This window comes from Eschrichtius robustus, chromosome 1 (assembly GCF_028021215.1).
Source record: "Eschrichtius robustus isolate mEscRob2 chromosome 1, mEscRob2.pri, whole genome shotgun sequence".
In the NCBI taxonomy this organism is placed as follows: domain Eukaryota; kingdom Metazoa; phylum Chordata; class Mammalia; order Artiodactyla; family Eschrichtiidae; genus Eschrichtius; species Eschrichtius robustus.
The window spans coordinates 31042167-31062681 of NC_090824.1; the positions used below are offsets into that span (position 1 = coordinate 31042167).

Consider the following 20515-nt stretch of genomic DNA (forward strand, 5'->3'; position numbering starts at 1 on the left):
GGAGAAGGGAGGGGGTCTGATTGGGAGGGCATACTAGGGGCTTCTGAGGGTCCTGATGTAGTCCTATTTCTTGACCTGGCGCTGGTTACACTGGGGTGCTCACTTTGTGATAATTCATGTGTGATTTCAGCACTTCTCTATCTGTCAATAACATTAAAATAATCTTTTAATCATAGACTATGGAAGAAGAAAAAAAAACAAAAATGAAAACACAACATACAAAAACGTATGGGTTTCAGCAAAAGAAGTTCTAAGAGGGAAGTATTTAGCAATAAATGCCTACATTAAAAAAAAGAAAGATCTAAATAAACAACCTAGCTTTACATCTCAAGGAATTAGAAACAGAAGAACAAACTAAGTCCAAAATTAACATAAGGAAGGAAATAATAAAGACTACAGCAGACACAAATAAAATAGAAAGTACAAAGACAATAAAAAAAATCAATGAAACTGAGTTGATTTTTTAAAAAGTTAAACAAAGTTGACAAACCTTTAGCTAGACTAACAGAGAGAGAGAGAGAGGTTTCAAATAAAATTATAAATGAAAGAGGAAGCATTGCAACTGAGACCACAAACATATAAAGGATCATAGAGGTCACTGTGAACAATTATACATCAACGAACTGGATAACTAGAAGAAATGGATAAACTCCTAGAAACACACAACCTACCAAGATGGAATCATGAAGAGACAGAAAATCTGAATAGACCAATAATGACTAATGATATTGAATCAGTAATCAAAATCTCCCAACAAAGAAAAGCCCAGTACCAGATGATCATTGGTAAATTCTACCAAACATTTACAGAAGGATTAATGTCAATCTTCTCAAATTCTTCCAAAAAATTGAAGGGGAGGGAACACTGCTAAATTCGTTTTATGAGGCCAGCATTACCCTGATACCAAAGCCAGATAAGGACATTATAAGAAAAGGAAACTACAGGCCAACATCCTTGATAAATATAGATGCAAAAATTCTCAACAAAATTTTAGTAAACTGAATTCAACAGCACATTAAAAGGATCCTGTACCATGATCAAGTGGGATTTATCCATGGGATACAAGGATGGTTCAATATACACAAATCAATAAATCAATAAACATTATACACTACTTTAATAGAATAAAAATCATATGATCCTCTCAATAGATGCAGAAAAAGCACTTGACAAAATTCAACACCCTTTCATGATAAAAGCTCTCAACAAATGAGGTATAGAAGCAACATCCCTCAACATAAAGGTCATATATGAAAAAATCCACAGCTAACATCATACTCAACTGTGAAAGGCTGAAAGCTTTTCCTCTAAAATCAGGAACAAGACAAGGGTAACCACTCTCACCACTGTTTTTCAACATAGTACTGGAAGTCCTAGCCAAAAGCAATCAGACAAGAAAAAGAAATAAATGCCATCCAAACTGGAAAGAATAGCATAACATTATCTCTATCTGCAGATGACATGATCTTGTATATAGAAAACCCCAAAGACTCCACCAAAAAACTCTTAGAATAAATGAATTCAATAAAGCTACAGGATACAAAATCAACATACAAAAATCAGTTGCATTTCTGTACATTAACAATGAAATATCTGAAAGAGAAGAAAACAATCCCATTCAAAGTAGCATAGGGGAAGGCCCCACAGAATGAACTTTTATCAGTCTCAGCTGGTCTGTTTATCTAGCTTCCCTTGCCAAAAGATTGCTTTCGGCAATTGCATGGGAGTGTAATGCAATTATGGTTGAAAAGATGTGAGGAAAAATTATGAGAAGCACTTCTGGGAAGGGATTCTTTGCTGTTAAGAAGTTACACAAGTGAGGGACTTTCTTTTTTTCCTGTCTTGAACATTGTTATCTACATGGATGCCTAAAACTGCAGAAGCCATGAGGAGAGCCATCCTAAGAGGACACCACTTTGAGGATGGGGGAGGCGAAAGATGGAAAGAATTGGGTTCTTGCAGGAGGCATGGGGACCCTGATTGGAAGAACCCTGGAATTGCCCTATCTCACCTAACTTCCTGTTTTATGAGACAATAACTGTTCCTTATGGTTCAAACTCCTTTCTGCCGGGTTTTCTGTTACTGTTAGTAGATGGGGGTGGGGGGTGCCCAGAGAAAGAGAACCAGTCATGGCTTTCTTGACATAAGAGAAGCCATTTTGTGATCTGAGCCTGGCCACAATGCTTGTCCTTGAGGAGGTCTCAGTAATTAATGAACTTTAGGGAACAAAGGAATGAAAAGCAGTCAAGAAACAATAGTTCAGCAATGAAACAGAATCCTAGTTCCTCCTCAGGTGATATACATCACAATCTGATACGCATCTTTGAATTCTGCAGGAACTAAGGTCCCTACCTAGGTGGAGGATGGTAACTGCTTAATGAGACCCCAGTCTGGTCAGGACCTAAGGAATGATGACATTGACCTTTTCTGACCCTTATGACTTCAATCAACTAAAGCTTAGACTCTGTCAACCTCTGCCCCAATTCAATGCTGAATTCTCCTCTGCTCAAGCCCCTTCATGAATATGCATATACTGCCCAAACCCCTTCAAGAATATGCATGTACCCTTAGCTTAAAATTTCCCCGGTGTTTTCCTTACTTGCTGCAAGTAATAAATACTGCCTTCTCCCGATCTTTGGCTCCGTTTTGTCTCTTGGCTTGACACCCACCAAAAGATGAACCCAGTTTTGGGGTAACATTGCTTGTAGCCAAAATAAAATGAAGATAGATACATATAGATTGTGGTTCTGGTATTAACTTCTAATATTTAAGGACATTGTCTAAAGGAAATAATTTTGTCACGATCCTGTGTGGATCCTCTTATTTGTCCAAACCTCTATGTAGTTCCTCTAAATGGTCACCCTAGCCATGGATCAAGCATCATATAAAAGAACTCCAGAAATTTAAGACTCACTGTCTTTGTTCTGAATTTGCTGCTTTGACCCTTCCCTTCCCTCAGTTCTTCCAGCTTGCCTTTGACTTCTTTTTTCAGTCTCCAGTATTCAACTTCCCCTCGTCCTCAGGCTTGACCGTGAGACCTGCCTTCTCCATTACAGCTTACACTTCTCACTGGTTAAGACTAGGGGTCTCCCTGCAACTACATGGCCTCAGTAGGACTTAGGAAAATGTCCCTGTGATTTCCCCTCTCATCTCATACCTCACTTGGGTGATCTCAGGACTTTTGCTTCTCATCCTTTTTGGTTTGAATTTCCCTTCTGGGTTCTACAGCTACCATGTCTGCTTACTCAGACCAGAGGTTTTATCCAACTGCTATAACTCCTCAGTCGGGCTGAACTGACTCAGTGTTCCCCCTGTTAAGTCTGAGTTGACTTCAACTCTATTTCCACGGAGGGTTGCTTCTTTTCAGTGTGTACTTTATGGAAAAAGCCAGCTGCAGCTGTTACCTGGGAAGAATTCTACCTCTGTGCAGTTCTGCACGGTTACCTTTGCCCCTTCTCTGACAGATAGGAACTGCAATCTTGCTATGGCTGTTTTTGATAGAAAGGGAAGCACTCTCAGATTGCATGCAGTTCTGTTTGATGCTCCCAAACCCCTCCTCATTCCCAGGTTTAGCAACCAGGGCTTTTTCTGTTCAGTTTTTCAGGCCAACAATATGAAAGTTACATTAGGAGGTGAGAGGTATGCAAAAGTGCACGCAAAGTTCCCTGCCCTTATTTTAGTAGGTGATGCCTGCCTACCTCGAAGGTCCGTTCCAGCTCTTAAATTCCATGTTTCCAAATAAGATAGTAAAATATTCAACTTTATGGATTGCTAACAGATTCTTGGACTGAAGCATGAGCCACCCCCAACATGCCTGATTGGATAACAATGCAAAGTACAATGGTATAACATGTGCAATGCATTGTCTTTCCTTTTTAAAAACTCATTTTGTGAAACCCCGTAATTGAATCAGGCTTGAACTTCCCATGGCATAAAACCAAATAGAATTACACTGATGATAAAAATGTAAATGTATCCCAGATACCACTGAATGATGTATTCATGGGAGCATTCAAGCCTGAACAGTTGTGTGCACACACTGTGATAATAAAGCAGAACCTGAAGATCAGGCATTTGAGATATAAACATTTATGGGAACATTTTTAATTCCCTGCTTTTTAAAAATTGTAAGACCACTTTTGACCTTGAGACCCTAGAATGTTGGACCTGGGACAATCCCTAAGAGATCATCGGTTCATTCTCCAGATGGTAAAAAGGATGCCTGGAAGGGCAAAGAGATACACTCAAGGGCACTCAAAGTACAAACAGAGCCAGGTCCAGGTTTGGCTCAACACACCTGTATGAGGCTGCAACCTGGTGTCTATTGTTGCTCTAGGCATTGGGATCCAGAGGTGAAAAAGAACCACTGCTCTTGACGTAGCCCCACATGTGCAGATGTCTAGATCAGTCCTTGTTCCACTTTCTCCCTCATTCTGAATAGACTCCTTGAGAAATAGGAAACTCTATATTTAGCAGCACATGCCTAAAAGCTTAGGAAAAAATAGAGGAATATTTCCCTGTCTCCCTAGCCTTGAGCCCTACTCCCTAAGCAGAGTCCTACACTGAGTCGCAGAGAGTCAGTTAGCTCTGCTTCTTTCAGCTTCATCTTCCTGCCTCTCACTGTATTGCAGAAACTCGTTTCTTATTATTCATGTATAACATCTCCGTGGACAGACCCAGCCTGGTGACATTTCAGTTTATTGCAGTCTCCCTGTTTGATGGCAAGTTAGGGGATATCTTTTGGAGAATGCATGTACAAAACACTTATTTTCCTTTTTTTTTTTTTTATAAAGAGGGTAGTCAGCCCACCAAGGAGGAAAATTGTGCAGCGTGATGCTTCTCCACCAGTGTGGAGATGCTGGCTCTGATCTTGGGGCCTGGAATCTCTCCTAGTGCTGTTGCCAGGCAGACTTGTTACTGACACACATTGCCTCCCCGATAAGTAGAGTTCTTCCCCCCTCCCAACTTCATTATGCCTGCAGCCGGAGCTCGGCTGCAGAGGGAGCCATGCCAGACACTCTGATTCACGCTCCTAAAATATCAGCCGGCCTGGGTATGCGAGTGATGCTGTAAATCTGGAAAACATAAATCAGATCGTTGGATGCTATATCTGTTCGTACACATAGGCTGCTGCAGCAGGCACGGTGACATGCCCTCCAACTCTTTGGGGGCTACAGCCAGGAGGAGGTAAAAGGACGTAGTTTCCAGACCTGGGAAAGGAGGGCAGGAGCTGACATGCAGAAGAAGCTTTAAACGTGCTGACATACATCCCAGACACCAGACGTGAAGTGGAGTTCAGGCTCAGAGATTGTTGGGAGGGGCTGGAAAAGGATGCCTAAGGAGTGGCCCCGATGTTAGCAAATCTTCCAGCGTAAAGAGCTTGTCAATTCCCTGCATTTGGACATCAGAGGGAAGGCTTCAGCTTTCCTAGGAACCCAGACAAGATGGAAAATCAAATATATAGAACCTGGAAGGTGGGAAACTTCCTTAAAGAACACTCTAGAAAAAGCCAACCAACAAGGCCCTTCCTTCAGTGAACAAAGAAAAGTGCCTCCATTGAGCCAGTTAATTGTTTCAAATTCCGGAAAAGAAGGGCCTTGTCCATTTAGCAGAGTTCAGGCCATTTGATCCCAGAGTTTCTTGACCTGGGCCTGGGGACAGCTGGCTTGTCACAAATGGCAGTACTCCTCTGGGTCAGAAGTGCCAGGATTCCTAGTTCAAAAGTAGTTTTAGAATTGTATGAAAGTATGGAGGGTTCATACCTTAGATTCCCAACCCTCAGTCACTGCTTTGTTAGGGTTAGGTCCTGCTATATCAGTGGGACTCTGCCCTAAAATCAGATCAGATTCCCTGGGACTTTGTGCCTAGGGATGCAGGAGAATGTCTAGGAGTGAAGAGGAGACAGAGCTGGGATGAGATGGGAGGTGCCACCTAGGAGCAGCTGTGAATGTAAATTAAAGGAAATGAAGGAGCAATCAGTGGCCCACCCAAAAGTGTCCAGGAGTTACATCTTGGGGAGTCAAGAAAGACCCATGAACAGACTACCAGGTGGTAGGGCCAACGGCTCCACTTGACATTATGGTATCAGATGAGTGAGCCCAGCTCACCTGTCTCCAGGTGTTCAGGTGAATGAGACCATCCATGTGCAACAAGGTGAGATATTGAGAAATTAATCATAGCTTATCTTTTGTGCTATTCTGACCTATCAGCAAAAAACAATGGAAAGATAATTTCCCCCTTTCCCTTCCAGGAAAGGCAGCCAGGGCTCTGTGTTCCCAGACCTGGGTATCCTGACCCCAGGCAGGGAATTTCCAGCTCTTTGTGAGTCAGGCCCACCTGGGGAATTAAGGAGGCTTCCAAGAAGGGAAGAGGGTAGAGGTTTATGTGCTGTTTGGGTAAGAGAGTCAAGGTCTGACCCCAGGTAGGTGATAGAATCCTGGGAACTTGGAAAATGAGATAGGGTACATTTGCAGGATTCTCCACATGGCCCGTCCCCTGTACTCTGTGCTCCTGCCATGGCCAGATGAGATTTGGCTGTGGATGCTCATGGATCCTGGACACTTCTGTGGCCTTGGGAGCAGGGGTAAAGTTCCTCTTAGGGGAGCCTGGGGATGCAGAGAGGAGCCGTAAAGGCCATCTTTGTGGTTGCCGGAAATAGAAGTGCCCAACAGAAGGCAGGGACCGGCACACGGCAGAGGATTCAAAGAGCAGAAACAGCTGCAGTGACAAGAGTGACCCACACCGATCGACAATAAACTAGTGAATGAGTTGATCTTGATGATCTTCCAGGTCCAAGACGTGTAATTCTACACGCCCTCTGTCTCCTTCTCGCAAGCTGATTCCCCCCCGCCACCAATCCCACGACTCAGAATGACTGACACAGCACCCACGGATTTCCAGCTCACAAGCACGCTCTGTTCTCCCCCTGCCGGGGCCAAGGCACTGGTTGTACAGCTGTGCACCATTTGCACTCCACTGCCCCACGCAAGTCCATGTGTGTGGGTACTGGGGGGAGACGTGCTGCAGAACGGCCAAGTCCAAGATGCCGACAAGAAATATTACATAAGCTTTTGCAGTTAATGAAAAGCACTTCTACTCCGTTCCTTGTCAGACTGCAAAACCAACAGCTGCACACAATCAGGCACCAACATGCAGGGAGCCATTCCCCTGTTTGCACAGGAAGCTCCAGCATGCTCCATGTCCCTCTAGAATCACACCACCGAGCCAGCCAAGGTCTCAGCTCTGGCCCTGACACATGGCCGGCTTGGACTTTGCTTTCTGAGTTCAGCCCACATCCTGGGTCATCTCCCCAGGAAAGACAACGCTGCCACGTCCAGGCCTGAGCTTGCCCCCCTGCTGGCATTCAGCCAGGTGTATTCAGGATCCCATGATGCCCTAAGACTGGGGTGACTGATTTCCTCCTGTCTCAGTGCTGTCCCCCCTCTCTATGTCACTTTCCAGTGTGCCCGCCATGTTCATCCCATCTTTTTCATGAGTAAATTCATAAGGGTTTTTCAAAGTCCGGTTTAAACACCTCTTTCTCTGAAAAGCCTCTTTAACTACCCATGCAGAATTCACTGCTTGTATCTCTACACTTGGCCGCTATTGCACTTCCCTGTGGATGGTAGTTAATTGCTTACCTGTCTTTCCCACTTATTAGATGGCAAATCCTTGAAGAGAAGCCATATCTTATTAAACCCCTGAGCCTTATGTAATACTGGTAAAATGAGTATTTCTTCTTTTTTACAAATTCATATAAAAAGGCATACTGTGTAGGTGGAAAGCCCAAACTAGGGAAATATCTGGTTTTCAAAAGAGATCACAAGCTATCCAAGTCAAAAATTCTTGTAAAATTGCCTATGGAAAGATAAATCCTTTTTTTTAAAAAATTATGAAAAATATACATAACATAAAATTTACCATGTTAACCACTTTTAAGTGTACAGTTCAGTGGCACTAAGTACATTCACACTGTTCTGCAACCATCACCACCATCCATCTCTAGAACATTTTCACCTTTCCCATCTAAAACTCTACACCCATTAAACGCTAACACACCGTCCCTGCTTCCCCTAGCCCTGGCAACCACCATATTACTTTCTGTCTCTGTGAATTTGACCACTCTACATACTCACATAAGTGGAATTATACAATATTTGTCTTTTTGTGACTCCTTATTTCTCTTGGCATAATTCCTCAAGGTTCATCAGTGTGCATGTGTCAGAATTTCCTTCCTTTTAAAGCTGAATAATATTTCATCATATGTATATGCCACATTTCATTTATTCATTCATTGATGGACATGTGGGTAGCTTTCATCTCTTGGATATTGTGAATAATGCTGCTATGAACATGGCTGAACAATTATCTCTTCAAGACCCTGCTTTCAGTTCTTTGGGGTATAAACCCAGAAGTGGAATTGCTGGATCATATGATAAATCCTATATTTAATTTTTTGAGAAACCACCATACTGTTTTCCACAGTGGCAGCACCATTTTACATTGCCACCAACATGCACAAGGGTTCTAATTTCTCTGCATCCTTGCCAACACTTGTTATTTTCTGTTCCGTTTTTTTTTCTCCGTAATTGCCCTCCTAATGGGTATGAAGTGGTATCTCACTGTGGTTTTGATTTGCATTTCCCTACTGATAAGTAAAATTGAGCAAAAGACAATTTTCTTTACTTTTTTTCTTTCAGATTAAAGAACTACATCATGTACTTTAGAAAATTTGAAAGATAGGGAAACAGAAATTAAAGTACAGGAACACACAAGAGGAAAAAACCACTTGCAATCCAGTTACCTAGAGATAAACACTGTTAACATTTTGGGAATATCCTTCCAGCCTTTCTTTCTATGTAAATGAATTTTTATGGCAAAAATTCATTTCCTTATTTAGCAACTCCCCACCCAGCCCTGCCCCAAGAAGAGACCTTTTTTGTTCAGTGAATGATCTGCTAAGTTCCCTGAGGGGTATGCCGGAGGTAAAAATACCTTGTTTGGTTTTAGGCTTAATATCAGGTTTTTGCTTTGCTGAGTGGACATATAACAAAGGGCAAGAGCCAACTGCTCAATGAGGACACTTTCAGGGGCTGGAGATGGCGAAAGGGAAGCATGTGGCCAAGAAGAGGAACAAGTGAGGTGAGTGTGCTACAAGGGAAGAGAATTTTGGAGCAAAGAACAGATATCCATGGAGGAATTTGATTACATTTCTGTCTTCCTCCAAGAACTTCAGTGACATCCATATTGCTCGTCAGGGGATCGTGGGGTGGGTTTGCTATAGAGAACATCATGAATGTACCAACACGGCTGGAAAAGAGCAAGAGCGGAGCCTGGCCACAGGGCTGGAGCAGAAAGAGACATAGCTTACGCTATGTGGGACCTTAGAACCTTAGAGACTGGGACCTTAGAAAACCTGGGCTCATACTATGCACAATGCTCTCCTGGCATTTTCCCATGTATTTAATAGTCTCCTAAAGTATTCTATCTAGGCCAAGACTAGGAACTAGTTACCAAAAATCCACTTCCTCTTCCTGGGTTCCTTTGCAGTTAGATGTGCCCATGTGACTAGTTTTCGCCAAGGGAGGGTGTAAAGAGTTTGTCCCATTTCTAGGCCAAGGCTTTCAAAAAGCAGTGGTGCCCACCTCATCCTCCTTTCCCTTCCGCCAGCTTGATGAGGGTGATGACAAGGCCCTAAGCGACAGGGGAGCCAAAAGATGGAAGGAACCCAGGTTCCTGAAAAACCAATAAAACCATGCAGAAGAAAGCCAGCTGCTGACCAGGAACACTTGTTTCCTATTGTTATGTGACTGTCATTTCTATTTATAACAGCCTAGTCTGTCCTGGCTAATATATCACCATCGAATGCAATTTAATTATCCAGTACTCTATTGTTAGATGGTTAGACTGGATAAACTGCATTTTGAGGTGTAATATTGTGTTTTAGTTCCACTGCCCAGTAGTCGGGTGTATCAGATAAAAGGGTTTTGGCTGCAAGTGACAGAAAACCTAATTGGAATTCACAAACAAGAAGGGATTTATCGGCTAACTGGGAGCATAGAGGTAAATGGACTGTACTGATGGCTACAATGATGTGAAGACTCAGTTTCTTTCTACCTCTCTTCTCTTTTATACCCAATGTTCGTTGCCTCCTAGGGCTAACTTCCTGGTGATTGTAGAAGGATTTCATGCTCTCTTGTTCTCACGTGACAGGAGAGTTTGTCTCTCACAGTCAACCAACAGCAGCTCAAAGCTTTGCACTGACTGGCTCATCCCTGAACCAAACCTTGTGACCATGACAATTGGGCCTCCAGTAGCCTAGACCAATCAGGGCTATCTGCTGGAGCTGACAGTAGCCTAGACCAATCAGGGCTATCTGCTGGAGCTGATAGTAGGTTTGGTCCCACCCAACAATGGCTAGATGGCTGCTGCCGTGATGCTTACCTTTATACAGAGATGGAGAAACTGCGTTGCTCAGATATACAGAGGAGAAAGTCACTTGATTCCAGCTTTCCCTGAAACAAAGAAAGTTTCGGGAGATGCTAAATAAAAGTGAAGTAATTTCCCCCTTCTATGCATTGAAATATGTCTTTGGAAAAATTACTTTCTGCAAAAAAGATAAGAAAAATGGAAATGGTGAAAGAAGTAGATGATTTAAAGACAAGGACACAGAGTCAACAACCTGGCAAAAATTAAATGACTTGGAAACGAAGTCCGGATATTTGAGAAAGAATATTTTATATGAGACAGTCTCATGGTGGGATGGTACAAAACAGAATTTAAGAAAAGGACAGTGGTATATCTGGATGTCATGTGTGGGAAATTAAAGTTCAAATCTCTTTCTTGGCTGGTTCCCTCTCTGCTATTGGAATACCTTGCACATTTATGCACATTGAGCATGACTGTCAAGGACACTGTCTGTATGCTAAATTCAGGCTAGTTATGCTGATCTCAGCCTTTCCTCCAAACAGTATAAATTCATCTCCCTGGAAATCATGGAATGGACTAGAAACAGAAGAGAGGTAGTTAGGTAAAGGCTTTTCTTCCTATACTGCATCACTCTTTACCTCTAAGACAGGAATTAGATAGGTTTTACTTGTTGGTTCACAGAGGAATTGGGTCAATTATTTTTATGCACACAAAAATAATTCCTTTCAGCACAGATGCTCATTGATTGACTTAAAAACCCCCGTGTGCAAAATCTGCACAAACAAAAGGCATGCAAAGAGATCTGCTATAATAAGATTAAGTTCAAATGGCAAGGCAGGTGTTGAATTGAAAATTAACTGGCAATGTCAACCACAAAATGGTCTAATTCACCTTCTCTACAGAAGCAAGGGAGCCTGCTCTGTTTGTTTTTCTGCCTTACTCCCTCCCCAATGCAATTCTCATATTTCCAATGCAATCCTCAAAATCCAACTCATCTTCCACTTCCTCCGTGGAATCTTCCTGAACTACTACAGCCTCTATCTCCAAACTCCCTGGCACTCACTGAAAAGGTACTAAAGAATAGAGGTTAAAAGCTCAGACTGTGATGTCAGACCTGCGATCAACCTAGATCCTTAGTCCACTAGCTGTGTGACCTGGGGCTCATCCACTCTGAGCCTCAGTTTCCTTGTCTGAAAAATGGGACCAAGAGGGTGACTGTAAGAATAAAATGAGATAATGCATTCAATGAGATAATGCCTGGAGCAGGAACTCAAACAGGGACTTTAAATGTCAACACATTGTTCAAAATTGCACCACTAGTCAGGACTTCCTGTTTGATGGCTGGTCAAACAGAAATTTGGATCTTGAAGCAATTTAGAAATGGGCCAAACTCACCTATGAAAATTGTTTTTGTGAGATTGTAATGAGGTTGGAGGGGAGAGGCAACGTTTAACAGATTTTCCATCACCTGAAAAAATGAATGAACCAATGAGCCACTTACAAAGGATCATTATGAATTTGTTCACTGAAACAAATCTGTAAGGCCCTGGATTGAGCAGCACAAGCTAACCAGCACTTAAAGTGGTGAAAGTTTCTTTCTTTTTCTTTTTCACAGATGTCTACTGCTTGTGTAAGCAGCTTTGGGCAGGAAAGAGCTCTTTGCAGGAGGCACCCTTTTGTCTTGTCACTAACCTTAAACCAGGCGCCCCCATGCTCTACTCATCTCCGGTCTTAGCACCCTTTTCAAATCTTTTGATCACCCAATACCTTGCCTAATTTGTTGGTTCTTTCTGTAGATCAAAGAAATAGAAATGAAGAATAAGTAATTATCAGATGACCAGATCTCTTCCCTAGTTTCCCCTTCAGTAATCCTGGGAACAAACTGTGTGAACAAGATAGCATAGAAAGAAAAATCACAAGAAGTCGACAAGCCTGCACGCAGTGGGGAATGGCAACGACTCTGATCCCCTATCTCAACGATTAACGGAAATTACTTCCCTTTTTCCCTTTAAAAAGTTTCATGGCCGAGCAGAATCTTCGGAGATGCTTTTGGAGGACACTGAGTCCACCAACTCCCCAGATTGCGAGCATTCTGATTAAAAGCAACTTTCCTTTCTACCAACATATCTTTCTTGGGTATTGATTTTCGAGCAGCGAGCAGCCAGACCTGATTCGGTAACACTTGTTCACATCCAGTGGTAAGAGAATGGACCACGGAACGGTATAAATCAGCACCGGAGCTCTGGCCCAGTTCCCCACTAGGCCTGATCTTGGGAAAGTTACGTACTCCCTCCCAAGTAACAGTTTCCTCATCTATGAAATGGGAATAAAATTCTCCTTATATCAAATGGTTTCTGTGAGAATTAAACAAGCCAATTCATGCAAAGAACTCAGTTTAGTATCTGGCACAATATATATTCAATAAATGTAAGGAATTATGGTAAAAATAACTATCCCACAATTCAGATTTCTTACTACTTTTCTTTAGCATTGTCTTCAAATATGGGCTCATTTGTTTAAGCACACCTTTACATGAAACTTGGAGCCAGCACTTTTCTGTTTTATGGAATTTGCATTTTTTAACCAATAAATCTTTTGAATAGTGCTCTGTGGACATCAAGAATGATAATGGTAACGGTTGTCACAGAAAATCCATGTAAGAGATGGGAGAACTAGACCCATGGGTGAGGGAGGTTGGTATGACTTATAATTACTTATTTGAAAAATCAGTTCCTCTCCCAAATTGAGTTGATTTCCTACCATCAGCAAGACATGCTTCAAATTCTTCTTGGACAAGAAAATTTCTAAAAATCTTATACCTAACCAAATCATCTATGCCCTTGAACTAAATCTGGGAAACTCTGACTTATGATATTATGCATCTAATAGAGTAGGAATGAGCTTAAAGTAATTCTCCATAAAGAGATTTACAGAAAGGCTGTTCTTTGTATATATTCTGAGACGATGTCATTGTCTCACGTTCACTGGGAGGGGGCCAGGAATTGTGATAGGGCTGGGACCCAGCAATGACGCATGGCTCCTCTCACCTGGACCCTTTGAGAACAATAGCCCCTTTGTGAGTTACCAGGCCTTTCTTCTGGTGAAAGGAAGAACAGACTCTTGACCTACAGGTGCCTAATTGTAAGAAGGCTCTAACTACCAAGGCTAAAGGCCACAGACAGGCACTGGCCAGCCACTGAGAATGCACTGAGCCAGACAGGTATGGCCACTACCCTCCTGGAGCTTACACTCTAGTGGGAAAGACAGCAAATACATGATGGGCAAACATAATTACAACTGTAATGAACCCCATGAAATACAGAGCAGCACTGGATTTTATACTGGGACCTGATGGAAAGGGGAGAGGGGAGGTTAGGCATGAAATTGCAAACACAACTTTTATATCAAAACGAGCATAGATACATGATGTAGAACACAAACTTGCTTCAGTGTTAGAGATAAAGGTGGAGACGGCAGAGAAATCGCATTTGCCTGGAGTGGGACTGGCTATGCCTCATCCTCTCCTGGGTTCTGTGTTGAGTCTTCCAGCCTCAAGGGGTGGCTGAGTAGGAAGAGTTTGAGAAACCCTGGCTGGGGCACAGTGGGCTTGGGCTCCAGGGGTGAAGCCCTCTAAAGACATGAGAAGACACCTTCTGGCTGGCTGGGGGGAAGCCCAGGGCCAGGAGATCCCTGGCCCAGATTGGCAGCCAGCAACTCCTTTACCTGCTGTGGCATTCTCCAAATTCTTCACGAAGCTTTCAGTGTTGTCTCCTCAACCCAGGAAGCCCCTGTTGTTTTAAGTTATCATCTAATCTTCCATCAGGGTGTAGATGAAACTGTTTGTCTTGGGACACAAAGGAGCCAGTGGGGCATGTGGTGGGGGGAGAGGAGGCGGACCTCTGACCCACTGCCCTTTCCTACCGCACTCTGTTCTCTTTCTTTAGGCAACTGTCAACTCATCTGCTAATTATCTAAGTCCACACCCTGGGACACAGTAGGCTCAAAGCATCTGCCGTATGATGTCAACCATCCTCTGAATACTACCTGCACTCCTCTACCCGCCCCCCCCCACCAGCACCTTTAAACTCCTCTGACTAGACCAGCATGAGGTATTTCTGAGGTGTGGAGAAGGGCCACTCAGATTGCCATGGGATGAGGAGCCATTGGTGGTGAGAAATGGACACACAGACGGCAGCCTTCTCTCTCACACAACGTGGGGGACGGAAACACTTGGAAAAGTCTCACCCGCTCCTGCCCCCAAGGTGGTACCAGTTGCAGGAGAATCTCCAGAACCAGGAAAGCTCATGGCACAGTAGAACCTGAATGTTTCCAGGGACTCAGCCCAGAACTATTGAATCCTTGAATTCTTGAACACCATCAAACCAAAACAGGCCCTGCATAAAACATATTAAAGGATAACCGAGAAATTAAAACAACCCCTTAAAAACTTTAATAATTCTATTACTACAGGACTCTAGTTACTTGTAATGGTCTTTCACTTTCTTAGATCCCTTTGAGATAGGCTGGGACCTGGCACCTGGGACCCTTTACCGGAGTGCTTGTACCTGGACTAATGTCTCCTCCAGCAACAGAATACAAAGAAACTATAAGGGACTAAAAATAACTGCATGCATGTGCAGTTGGGACAAATTATGAGCAATAAGATACAAAAAAGCCACAAACCAACTGCCATTTCTTAGGTGTGGGGAGCAAAAGCAGGGCACTGCACATGATCCCTGCACACAGCACCACCAAGGGGGCGGGCAGATCACTTAAGCCACCCCTCCTGCCTGACCCACAGTTCCACCCCTACACTCACCCCATTTAAGGAACCAGCCCGCCCTCCTCGGAGACCAAGCAAGGGAACCTGTTACTTGTTTTCACTCCCAGTAAAGCCTTGCCTGAATTCCTAGTCTGGCCTGTTATCAATTTCTATTGATTAAACAGTCCAAGGACCCAAGTCGGTAACACCTTGACATGCATCATTAGCAGCTGTCTGGCTATCAGAATCGCGTGTCACACATAAGAAAGTTTTTACGTTTGTGAGAATAATTACAATGTGCAGGGAATGCCTGTGTTGATCCACGGATGCTGTAATTAACCTCATGCTCCCTGAGATTTGCACACCTGTACACCAGCTCCACCATAAAATCTGATGCCTTAAGATACAGAATACCTTTTTTTAATGCTGAGAATTTAATTCATGGTACATTTCAAACCAGTTGGAGAAAGAAGGAAATATCCAATAAATGGTATTGGGTTGATATGCTACCTGCTTCAGGGCAGAGAAAAGGTAGCCTAGCCTTCTCTACCCCACCTCACATCTTATCCAATAATTAATTCCTTATGATTAAAGAGCTAAACAAACAAACAAAAAAAACTAACAACTTTAAAATATCTGTATACATAGGATAATTTCAAAAAGAAATCCTGAGTTAGGAAAAGCCTTCTTAAAGCAAGACTTCAAATCCAGAAATATTAAATAAAAATAACTGAGATTTGATTACATGAAAATGGCGAACTGTGTGACTAAAAAAATGCCATGAACAAAATGAAAAACAATGGCACAGCCACAGTGGAAAAGAGTATGAAGTTTCCCCAAAACATTAAAACTAGAACTATCCTATAATCCAGCAATTCCACTTCTGGGTATGTATTTAAGTGAAATGAAATTACTATCTCCAAGAGATATCCACACTCCCATAGTCACTGCAGCATTACTCACAAGAGCTAAGACTTGGAAATAACCTAAGTTTGTTTGAGGGATGAATGCATAAAGAAAATATGGTATATATATATTCTTCAGCCATAAAAAAAGAAGGAAATCGAAAACATGGGTGGACCTTGAGGACATTATGCTAAGTGAAATAAGTCAGACAGAGAAAGACAAATACTGGATGATCTCACTTATATGTAGGATCTTAAAAAGCCAAACTCATAGAAACAGTGGGATGGTGATTGCCAGGGACAAATGTGGATGTGGGGAGATGTTGATCAAAGGGTACAAACTCCAGTTACAAGATGAATAAGTTCTGTGGACCTCATGTACAGCATGGTGACTATAGGTAACAATACTGTATTGTACACTTGAAAGCTGCTAAGAGAGTAGATCTTAAATGTTCTTACCACACACGTACACACATAAGATATTTTCATGAGGTGATGGATTGTGATGAACATTTTTCAATATATTACATATTGAATCATCACATTGTACATCATAAGCCTACACAATGTTATATGCCAATTATATCTCAATAAAGTTGGGGAAAAAAAGCCAAAAACAAAATTAAAAACTAAATGGCCCAACTGGAAGCAAATAGAGATACACCTCACAAGCTGCCTCCCTAGCAATCTTTTCTCAGTAGAATCCCTCTTTATCAACACTCAGATTTCATAAAGCATACATACCTCTCCAATGTAACATGTTTAGGGCCTAGATTTATATAGAAAACTTTATTTGTACATCTCCCAAATTCAATATAACATTTTAAACAAAGTAATATATTTATAGTGGAGGGGGCAGGAATTCTTTAGTTACTTTCCAAATACAACTGGAGGAATTTCAGAATCATATGCAGATGTTTTGAAGAGGGCAGAATGTCAACAAAGGGATGAGAGTCAGATGTTGACGGTGCTGAGAGGCCGGCCGTGCGGCTGCACACATGCAAATGTCTGTTAATCGTCAGAGTCACTGTGTGGTCAACAGGAAGCAATGTTTTCTACATCTGACATACTAAGTAATTTGTTACGTTTACTGACTTTCTCTTTGTTTTAGGAAACTGGTTGGTAGTGATGGATTAGCAAAAAAGGGGCTACCGGTTAATATTTCCACTCTGTGTCTGGCTTTTAGGAAGGTTTCTGATGGTAAATGAAAGATACTCATATTCACAAGCAGTAGTACAAAGGATTAATATTGAGAAAAACTATAATTCTACATATTCAAATGTGAAAGAATAAACAACCACTAGAGAACGGGTGAAGAAGGGAAACAGACAACTCACAAAAGAAAAAACTGTGAAATTAGCCAATAAATACAAACGACACTCGACCTCACCAACAACAAGAAAATGCACTATATGCATTAAAACAATGAACAACCATTTAAAAAACTTATCAGATCAACAAAAAGAAAAAGTTTAATAATATTAAGAGTTGTTGAGGATTTGGGAAATCAGGCATATTGCTGATGTCTGTGTACATTGATGAGGCATTTTTCCAGGCAAATTGGTGGTATCTATTAGAAATGGTAATGCACACATGCTCTACTTTAACAATTAATTTCTAGAAACCTATTATTCAGAAATACACATGTGCACAGACATGTGCATAAGGATAAATATCACATTATTTGTAATAGAAAAAAATTTTGAAAAGATCCAAAAGTACACCAAGAATTTAAATATATTATGGCATGAAATGCCATACAGTTGTTAGAAGGAGTCGGGTAGGCTTATATGTACTGATATGGAAAGGTCTCTGAGGTAGATTAAATGAACAGAGCAAGCTGCAGAACAGCATGTGAATATTCTACATTTATGTGTATATATATATTCATACACACACACACACACACACACACACACACACACACACACTTAGGCAAATACATAAGAAAGGGGACTGAAGTGCTGAGAGCAGTTACCTCTGGGAGGGAAGTTGTCCTAGGAGGAGGTAGTGGGAGATGTCTTCTTCTTCACCAAACTTTCCAGTTTCTTTCCCAGCTGCGCTCCTCTCTGTAGGATATATCTCCACACTGTTGACCTTGGGAATGGCCATGTGACTTGCTTTGGCCAAAGAAGAGATGTTGATCACTTTTGTGCTAAGTTGTAGAAGTCAGGGCCTCATTTGTCTTGTCTTTTTCTTTCTGCCAGATTGACAGTGTTCCAGATAGAGGCTAGGTTTTTCCATCAGCTTTGGTTCTGGTGTGAAAAAGGCAATAAGCAGAGCTTGTAGCCAACTCGTGATAAACATGTAGTGTGAACAAGAAATAAACATTTGTTGCTATAAGCCACTGAGATTTTGGGGGTGTTTGTTACTGCAGTATAACGTGGCCTACTCTGATACAAATAAAGGAAGACTTCTACACGTTTTCTTTGTGTACTTCTCAACTATATAAGCATTTTGCAATATATATATACACACTCATATATTACTTGTATAATAAACTAATTTTTTAATAGTTTAATTATTTTAACATTATTTATTTATTCATTTTTGGCTGCGTTGGGTTTTCTTTGCTGTGAGCGGGCTTTCTCTAGTTGTGGTGAGCGGGGGCTACTCTTCATTGCAGTGTGCAGGCTTCTCATTGCAGTGGCTTCTCTTGTTGTGGAGCACGTGCTCTAGGCGCGTGGGCTTCAGTAGTTGTGGTACACGGGCTCAGTAGTTGTGGCTCGCAGGCTCTAGAGCGCAGGCTCTGTAGTTGTGGTGCACAGAATTAGTTGCTCCACAGCATGTGGGATCGGCCCAGAGCAGGGCTTGAACCCGTGTCCCCTGCATTGGCAGGTGGATTCTTAACCACTGTGCCACCAGGGAAGTCCATAATAAACTAATTTCTAAAAATTGACATCTTTGCAAAATTACAAATGACTATATGTCAAGGGCCTTTGAGATTGTTGACAAATAGAGACTGCAAAGCTAAATCCTGGAATTCCAAGGGCAATTGAAGTGCCTGCCTGAGACCTGCAGGCCAACATACCATGGCTACAACCTGAAATGCTGGGAAAAGGTAAAAGGTGTGTTTTATCAAACCAGTGGCCAAGAAATACAGTGGTTAAGTGGATATGTGAGAATTCTTCTTGCGTATGTTAGTTGGGGAGGTCAGGGCAGTAAACATTCTACCCCCCAACCACAATGACAAAGGGCATCCAAATACATGGTGGGACCATAGTGGTTGCTTTCATAGATATTGGGAGACATCATTCTTCCATAGCAGGGATTGAGTGGCAATTACTGCTGACTCACAGCTGTCTGAATATATCAGTCCCATCAGATGTGTCCAGAACACAAAGAATTTGAGAACTACCAACCCAGGAAATAGAGCAGGTAATTGCATGTGGACTCTCATTTCCTGGTGGGGCTGATGTCCCATGCTCAAATTCCAGACTTACTCATTGATTGCACACCTCCTCTGTGTCAGGCACTGTCATTGCCATCAGTCATGCACGCAATCTTAGCTCTCAAACTCACAGCCCAGATCAAAAACACATACCCTGAGGCAGGGATAACAGTAATAGCAGTAGCAACCCTTTCTTAAGGGGGTAGCAGTTTCCAAGCATTGTGCCAGGTATATATCATTTCTAATTAAAAAAAAATCCTGAATGCCAAATATAATTATGCCTACTTTTTTGAATGAAGAAACTGAGGTGGAGAGAAATTAATGAACCTCCTTCAGTTCTGAGAACCCCTAGGTAAGGGTCCATCTCAAGTTCCTTTTGTTGTCTAAACAAGTCACCTCCTCTGCAAAGGGGTGATTAATAATAGCATCAAAGGGGGAGTGACTGAGCCTTGAATCAGAACTTTAAGCTAGAGAGCAGGGCGCAAAGACCCAGCTTTTTGCCTATGCTATCTGCAGAGGGCGATGCACAGCCTGGCTGGCGGCCAGCCTGGTGATCTGACTTAGGTTAGCTATGGTCAGCATTCCTCCCATCTCTGCCCTCACCCCCTCCTTCTTCTAGTGCTGGAAGTAAACATCTGCCTTGCTCAGGGCATGAGGGTGGGAGTAAAGAAAGTCCTCACAACAGCAACAGTCCTTTGTTGTTGTGCAAAGAATTCTAGAAGATGCAGATCTGGGTTGTGGCAGCACGAGAGCCCCCAAGGTCCAACCCCTCAAGTCCCTTCCGTGGCTGAGGTTGGGGAATCAGTCCCATGTATTTGCCATCAGCTCAGTACTCTGTTTAACTTTCTTCCCGGTGAAGCACTCAGCACAGAGAAATACCCTAGGAAATCTAACTCAGGGCTGTGCTTGGTTTCTTAAGGAAATTTAACCTAAACAAGGACGTGGCAGGGCTCTCAGCCCCAAGACTGTAACCACGTGGGGCTCGTTTTCCCACCCAACGGGGGAGCAGAGAACAGTGAGTAGAGGATG

The 20515-nt window shown here is 42.4% G+C and overlaps 1 protein-coding gene across 2 annotated transcripts in view; it reads right to left on the reverse strand.

Moving 5' to 3' along the window:
• The window catches only part of SIPA1L1 (signal induced proliferation associated 1 like 1), a 502626-nt gene that overhangs the window by 466220 nt on the left and 15891 nt on the right, over window positions 1-20515 (reverse strand). The window contains exons 2-3 of one of the 2 annotated variants that reach the window (XM_068543380.1): window positions 18074-18350; window positions 10444-10514 (exon numbers count right to left, since the gene is read on the reverse strand). The gene's annotated coding sequence lies outside the window, so the exon portion shown is untranslated. The remainder of the gene's footprint in view (window positions 1-10443; window positions 10515-18073; window positions 18351-20515) is intronic. The other variant, XM_068543408.1, reaches the window with a different exon arrangement.